Source organism: Rousettus aegyptiacus, unplaced genomic scaffold (assembly GCF_014176215.1).
Source record: "Rousettus aegyptiacus isolate mRouAeg1 unplaced genomic scaffold, mRouAeg1.p scaffold_m13_p_4, whole genome shotgun sequence".
NCBI lineage: Eukaryota > Metazoa > Chordata > Mammalia > Chiroptera > Pteropodidae > Rousettus > Rousettus aegyptiacus.
The window spans coordinates 153,193,814-153,202,269 of NW_023416307.1; positions in this window are offsets into that span (position 1 = coordinate 153,193,814).

Consider the following 8,456-nt stretch of genomic DNA (forward strand, 5'->3'; position numbering starts at 1 on the left):
CCTGGTGCCGGGATTCCAGATTCTTACCCCACCAATTACCGCCACCCCTGGGCTTTCAATAACGTGCCCCCTCTCGTCAGCCCTCTGTGACTTAACCCCCATCAGTGGCTCCCTGTTCCCCACAAGATAAAGTCCAAGCTCCTCAGCCCGGTCTGTAAAGCCTAAAGGAATTTTTTTTTTTTTTGATTAGGCCCTCAGAGATTTGACCCTTGCTCACCTGTGTTCCAGGAGGAGCTAGACTTTCATGTGCAATTTTTTTTGTTTCTGAGCGGTTCTCTCAACCAGGAACACCTTCTCCCTTCTCGACCCAGCAAAAGCCTGTTTGTTCTTCTTGACCCAGATGAAATAGAATCCCCTTTTAAAAAGCCCTGGCACCCTGTCCTCAGCCAGAACATATTGCCCCTACTTTCCTGTCCCCGAGCCCGCGGTGCACATTTGGTTTCTAACGCTTTGAGTGCTGACTTTTCACGAAGAGCGTGAGATAGGCGTCCCCTCTGGTCTGTGGCTGGCAGCGTGTCTTAGTCATCCACTTCTCCTCAGTTCCAGTCTCATGGCTGAGTCTCAGAAGGTGGCTGAGAAGCGAAAATCCTGCTGCGGGATCTGAGCACTTGGGTATAAATTCGTCGACGGCCCTGAGACGTCGCGTTTCAGAATATTTCCTCAGACATTCCAGTTTTTGCCGCCCACCTACGATGTGCCAGGAGCCTGCGAGGCTGGGACTCCAGGCCAGACCTCAGGACAAGACCGTCCTCCCTCCCTGCTGCCCCAGGCACCTGCTCGCTCTCCCCGGGGACCACGGAAACACACGTGGTGCCAATAGGAGCGCGAACCGCCTGGAGGAGATTCTGCAAAAGAGACGGGGGTGGGGGGGCTGCTGGGGAGACTGGCCCTGCTGGGGTGGTGAAGAGGAGGGTCCCCCGAGAGCCTGGCAGGGGGGGAGCTCCACCTCAGGGCTTAGCGTGTGCATGTGTACGGCGTGTGGGCGTACGCGCATATGCACGCGCAGGTATTTGTGTGCACACGTGTGTGTGTGGTGCTGAGGCAGGAGCACCCTATCACCTTTCCTGAGACCCGAGACTCTCTTGGCGGCGAGGGAAGCTGTCTGGCCTCCCAACCCTGGAATCTCCGAGCCACAGGTCCCCTTCGAGCTCGGCGCCTCAGGCATCCGTGTGCCCACAGATCCCCTGCGGGCTTTCTAACATGCAGGTCTGGCTCCGGCAGGTCCGGGATGGGGCCCTGGATTCTGCGTTTCCCACGTGCTTGCCAGGAAATGCTGCTGCTGCTGCTGCTGCTGGTCCAAGGCCCGCATCACCGAACCGAGCCGCCCGCTGCGTCCCGTACTCCAGCCTCGTCCGCCGGGTTCCAAACCGCTGTTTCTGTCATTCGTGTGAACCACGTGCACTATTATTTATTATTTTCCTTCAGATGAATCTCTTTTGTTTCACTTCGATACATTGGAAAATGAAACTTGATATCACGGCCACATATGTAAAGCCAGTGGTGTTTTTCTAACGCACTTTACGATAAATCGATAGATACTCATTTGAAAATGTCTGTCTACGGTGCCACCTCGGATGACCCTGTGCCTCCCAGTGACATGTGCACCACGTCGGCACCACGGACCTTGCCCACGAACTGTTCCCCAGATGTGCCCAGGACTTGGGCAGAGCAGTCCCACGATCATTTCTTTACATACGGTGTTTGTGTGGAATTTCTTCGGACAAAAGAGTTCGGGTCCCAAAAAAAGTCCCCGAAGCCCGCTGCCCAGCCCATACCTTTGTTTTCGAGAGGAGGACCTGGACGTGTGCTGTCCGGTGCGGTAGCCGCTGGCCACGGGTGGTCACTTAACTTAAAATTAATTACTCAGAGATAAAATGAAACACCCCGTCCGTCAGTCGCACGAGCCACGTTTCAGTTGCCCGGGAGCCACGTGGGGCGAGAGGCCGTGGGGCCGGACGGCGCCGAGACAGAGCGATCCCGTCGCTGCAGGAGGCTGCGCTGGACAGTCCTGCCGCCGGGATCCACCTCCTCTGGGCGGGGACCGCGGGCAGCTGCTTGAGACACAGCGATGTCTCCAGATGACGAAAGATGGGAGCTACCTTCTCTCTGCGCCTCCGTCTCCGCGATGCTGAACATGATACCTCACCTCCTGCGGGGAGGCCAGGAGTGCTGTCCGCGGATCCTTGAAGCCACTCCTAGTCTCCTTTCTAACCTGCCCCCTGGGCCCTGTCGCTGACTCTCCGCAATCCCTCGGCACCTCTCTTTGGCCTGGATCTCACGGTCAGCCGGTTCTGCATATTCCTCTCCTACCCACCTTTGCCCCCGGTCTGTTGCTCAGCCTTGTGCCACCCAAACTTGAGGACGTCTGGGCTCCCCGGACTGCTGTTAGGGCTTCTGGGAAAACCTCACACAGCCGTGGCTGGGTCTGCTGCAAACACAGGTCGTGAGACCTCAGCGGGGCCCCACGGGGCTCGTGCCTTGGCGATCCATCTCTGGGCGAGGTCTGTGGCCCTGGACCAGGGCTCCGGCTCTTCTCTGCGTGCCTCGGACCTCTCTTTCCATCCCTCTCATCCCACCGCCGGCTTAACAGAGGTCCTGAGAACCCACGGACAGCCAGACAACTGAGGGGCAGCCCCTCCGGGCGGGGCACCCCTGCAGTTCGCCCTCCCTGCCGGCCTCCCTGGGCGTGGGGCCACGCCCTCCTGGGGCTTTGCCGTCCCTCCCACCACCATGCCTGCTCTCCCTGTCATCGCCGATTGTGTGTGTGTGTGTGTGTGTGTGTGCGCGCGTGCACGCGCGTGCGCTCTGCATTCTCTCTCTCTGTCCCTCATCACACCGTTCGCTCCCTTACCTCTCGTAAGGGAGAGATGAGGCACCAAGACCTGAATCACAATGAGTGCATTCTGTACGGCGGACCAGTAAGCACGGTTACTTATGGGTCCTGGCTCTCATGAAGGAAGCTGCTAGGGACATCCTGGTACGTGTATCCTGGTACGCAAGTGCAAGCATTTCCAGGGTGGGAACTGCTGAAACATAGTACGTGTGGATTTCCAGCTTTGCCAGGCGATCCCTAAGGTGGTCGTATCAATTCGTATATGTGTATCAATACTCCCGTTGCAGCCTGAGACTTCTACTTGCTCTCTATTGCATAGACAGGTGACAGCGGGGAAAAAAGGGGGGGGGGGGAAGAATTACTAAAAATTTAGAACAAATTAAAAAAGTGAAAAGTAAGATAGGGGAAATAAGTCCAATATGTCAGTAAGCGTAGTAAATATGAATGGATTAAATGGACCAAGTGAAAGGCAGAGACTGTAAGAGTGGAGTGAAAAATCACACAGTTAATGCCATGTACAAGAAACATACCGAGCATGAGATCACAGAAGAGTTTACAGTAACATGATGAAAAGGGTATACCAGAAAACTGTTATCCAAAGTAAAGCCAAAGAGAGCTGTATTACACCGGACGAAACAGACCGTAAACCAAGATGTGTTGTTAGCGACAGGAAGGACATCTATCACCACAAAGAGCATATTCTCAAAGTTGAATACAACTAATCAGATAGCTTCAAAAGATAGGAAGCGAAAATGGACAGGGCTACGAGAAAAAAACAGGCGTACTCGCCATCATCTTCTAGTCGTTACTGATCAATAAAGCATACAATAAAAAGGAAATGGAATGAAAAATTATGTAGATTATTATGATAAGAACCAAATGGAACTTCTAGAGATGAAAAAATGTTAACTGAAATTTAAAACAATAGATGGTTTTAAAAGTGGATTGGACGCCACTGAGGAGAGATTCGATGAACTCAAAGATATATCAGAAGAAATTTTCTGGAAGGTTGCACTAAGAGATAAAGACGACAATACGAAAAAAAGTTGAGATATAGAACTAAGCTATATAGGGCAATAAAGTCTAGGTTATGCTTACCTAAAATTCTAGAAGAAGAGAGAGAAACTGGAACAGGACAATGTTCAAAGGACTAAGAAGAACCCAGCATTTTCCACCACGGATTCATGTAGCCCAATGAATCCTATGTAGGATTAAGGGAAAAAAAAAAAAAAAAAGGAATTTACATCAAGATGTGCCATCTCCATCATCACGAGCCCTGAATCCACGCCAAACATCGCACTCCAGAGGAGCGTTTAATTTGTGGGATTTTCAGAAAATAAGAAGGTAGAACTTAAATCTTGAACAGGTAGAATGGCAGGTAGCTTAGAGGAGTGATAAGAGTTAAAACGTTCTAAGGAGGTGAATAGCTTTAGACTTTGGGAAAATATGCAAAGTGAAAATTTCAAGGACGTGTCCTCCAACGCTCTTTGCAGCCCTCCAGGATCTAAGCAGGGTCCCCACGCTGCATCTGGCTGGAATCAACAGAGACGCTTTAGGACCGTTTTGCCACCTTTTTATTTTCGTGACATTAACTCTCTGAAGAGCGCAGGCTCATTGTTTAAATTGCAGAATGCCCTAGATTTGGGATTTGCCTGATTATTTCCTTGGGGGGTCATTTAACTGCCTCTCCCCACCCCCACCCCGTAACTTGCAGAGGATGTGCTCAACTTTATATGGAGTATGTGTATATACATCAGAAATATTATGGCCTTTTCCGTGCACCTAGGCAATTAATGGTGTTCGTAGTGGATGAACTTCAGGGGGAAATGCGTGTATACCTTTCCTCGATTTACACGTGCAAGATGAGAGACGTGCAGACCTTCTTCACGGAACACTTCCAAGCAGTTTAGATAGACAATCTTGCAAATCTAACGAGAGGCAGAGAAGACCCCAGGATGGCGAGGAACTGCTGGCCAGACCCGAAGGCTGGGACGCTGCACGGAACTGGGCCTGGGGTGGCAGCTGCCGGCTCTGGCTCCGGTTCTGCTGTGAGATACGAGGCAACTAACGGGACACAGAAGACTTTAACGGCAACTTTAAGAATGAGAGAAAAGAAAATGCAAAGCAGCCTGAGGCTCGAAAGCAAAGAAGGCGTCACCGAAAATAATGTAGGGAAACGCTAATACGCACGTTTGCATTTATATAATTTACCAGTAGATACTGGGCAAAACTCAGGGCTCCGTCAGAGTCGAGTGAGGTCAAAGAGAAACATACGTTTAACATACTGTGTCCTTTTGTTCATGTGTACTTCCAAAAGACAACTGTTTCAGCAGAGTAACAAGGATTCGCTGTAAATTGATGCTCATGTTGTCTGAAGTAACTAATTTGGGTAAACGACACCCGAAGAGGACTTCGCTCAGAAAGACCCCAACGGAACAGGCGCTTTTGGGGTGAGAGAGGGCAGATGCAGAGATGAGCTTGTTTGGAAAACACTGCGAGCTTCTCCCCACGACCGCTCAGCTGATCACCACCTAAGGAAGATGCGGCCGGTGCCATGAAAACCCCGGGCCGCAGGCGGGAACGACCCCTCCCGTACTTTCTGTTGGTGTTGGCTGAATTTATTTCTTCACCTCAAATACTTTTGCTGGGAACAAGCAGGCAGGACCAACGAGGAGGCGTAATCTGGCGGAAAAAAACAGACGGAACGCTGCGAAAATATTTTCAAGGGTCAGCGCACAGCTGGGGCCACACGGTTTCAATTAGGGGCCCCCTAAGGCGCCGCGCTGTGTCCGGCTGCGCGGCTTTGTGCCTGTTCTGTCCTTTCGCGGCGGGAGCGGCCCTGTGAACCCCGCTCCGCCAGAGGACACGCAGGCTTCGTGTCACGAGCGCAACGGTTCCGATTCTGCTGGACGTCTCCGGCCTCTCCGTACTCGGCTCGGGCCCTACGGACGACCACGGGCCTCACTGGGGATCGTCACTGGTGAGAGACGCAGGCTTTTACGCCTCTTAAATTTCCTCTCTAAGATGTGTTCAGAGTTACCAGGAAAACAGTCTTAAAGATCATTTTGTTGTGTATGCCATACACACTTCTTCTCGTGAACTGGGGCCCGAAATCTGTCCCCTGCTCTCCCGGGCGCAGGGGTAAACGGGGCAACCCAGATCCAGGCCTCAGGGCAGGCCTTCCAGCTGGAGGAGGACAGGGTGACATGCTGTTGCTCCGCTCGTCTTAAGAAAGAACAAATCCTTTCGCTTGACCCCACTTTCCCCTCTGGCTTTTGCCCAATTTTTTTTTCTTCTTCTTCTCTGTTTTATAGCAAAACCCATCAAGAGATGTCTCCATGTCTCTCTCCTCCCATCGCTCCTTGGCCACCTGCACCAGGCTTACCGCCGCCAGTCTGCTGAAACTGTCTGTTAGGGTCACCGATGACCCCCATGTGACTCCCTCTGGAGGGAGTTGGTGCCTTGAGGGAGAGCGCAGAGGCTTCTGGGGGGCGGATAACGGGAGATCCTTCATCTGGGTACTGAAGTGTTGATTTTGTGAAAATTCTTAGACCTGTACACTTAGGATTTATGCACTTTGCTGCATGCAAATTCTACTTGGAGTGAAAAAAAAAAATCCTGACTCAGTAAGCCTTACCGCCACCACCACGCCTACCTCGGTCGAAGTCACCCTGTTCCCAGTCTTGCCCAGGGACCGGCTATCTCTGATACGGCCACAGAGTGGTCCTTTTAAATGTCATCAGGGTTTATCGTTCTCTGCAGTTTCCTTCTGAGTAAAATCCCCAGTCTTTCCGGCAGCCCCCGAGGCCACCACGGTCCAGCCCTCCGGCCCTCACTGGCTGGCGCGGTTCCGCCTGTGGCTGCCTTTCCGTAGACCGGGGCCACTCCCATCAAGGCCTTTGCCCAGCTTTTCCCTCTGTTTGGGGAGCTCATCCCCCAACCAACTCTTCACAGCCTTTGCTCAGTGTCTCCTCAGGGAGCCCTCCCCCGACCGGCCTGCCGGTCTCGCGTCCAGCACCCCTCCGGCACCCCCGACCCTCCTTACTCCACTCTGTGAACATTATCTCGCCGCAGCACTTTCTTCTTCACATCCGGAAATGATAATGCCCCTCCTTCCCCGCCGGAAATGATAATGTCCGCCCAGAACCTATGGATGTGAACTTTTATTTGAGAAAAGGGCCTGTGCAGATGCCATGAAGATACGGATCTCGAGACGCGGTCGTCCTGGATTGGGACGGGCACTAAATCCGATGCCACCTGTCCCCGGGAGAGGGAGAGGAGAAGCGGAGGAGGCGCACGGAGAAGGTGATGTGAGGACAGAGGCAGAGGTGGAGATGATGCGTCTGTGAGCCGGGGGAGGGGGGCACTGGCGGCCGGCAGGAGCCAGGAGAGCGGCCCTCGCAGCCTCCAGGGGATCCACGTCTACCGCTAGCCCACCCCGACGTAGGAATTCTGGCCTCCAGGACTGTGCACAGGTGAATTTCTGTTATTTTGACCCAGCAAGTTTAAGGTCATTTGTTGCAACAGCCCTAGAACACTAATGTACAGACTGTATAATTTATTTACAATTACTTATTGTTTATATTTCTACATTCTATTACTGTTAGCGCCATGAGGGCACACATTATTTCAAATACCAATGCCTGGCACGTTATAGGCACTCAAGCCGAAAAAGAATTGATTTTATTTATGAAGTGTAGGAACTACTGGTTAAAGTATGCTACAATTTAGTGGAAGAGAGAAATCGTGCTATACAATTTGTGTGCAAAAAGAGGAACGGACTGCTGATACACACACCGATATGAATGAATCCGAAATACACTTTGCTGAGGGAAAGAGGCCCGACATGAACGAGAACATTCTGTGTGACATCATCACGTGAAGTTCTGGAAAAGGCGAATCGAAGCTATCAAGAGAGAAAGCAGATCAGCGGTCGCCCAGGGCTCACGGTGGAGGAGACCGACTGCGAAGGGGTAGGAAGGAATTTTGGGGGGTGATGAAAAGATGCCCTGTATCTTGATTGTGGTGGTGGTTATGAATCTATCTAGATTTGCCCAAATTCACCAAACTGTCCCCTGAAAAGGGGAGCATGTTATTGGGTGAAAATTAGGCCTCAAAAAGGTGATAAAAGGCGGTGGTTTCTTTGTTTAGAGTAATGTCATCACCATCTAAACCCAGCACCCACTGTGGACTCTGGAGCCGGTCTAAAGATGTCATTTGTAAGTCCAAAAACATGTGGCAAGAACGTACGGTCCAAGGGAGCAGACACTATAAAATCGGAGTCACGGAAAACAAACAGTCCTGAGGGCCGGGAGCTTGACGTCCACGCCCCCCGCTGCATCCGGCCCTGCGGACGGCCACGTGGCCTCGGTCACGCGCGAGCCTCGACGGGGCTAGCCCCGCGGCTGCCCCGGGGGTACCGCGGGGTTCATTATCTGTCCCCCTCACTTGTGCTTCTCGCCATCGAGCTGTTCTCTCCTCTACGATGGGCTTAATTCTGGTAACAGATCGTCGCGTTCACTCGCAGAGTCAACACCAGGTAAAGCATTCGAAGGTTTAGTTGAATATTAATCAGTTATTGATTCGGAAACACCGCTGGTGGCTTTCAGCTGTTTTATAAGAA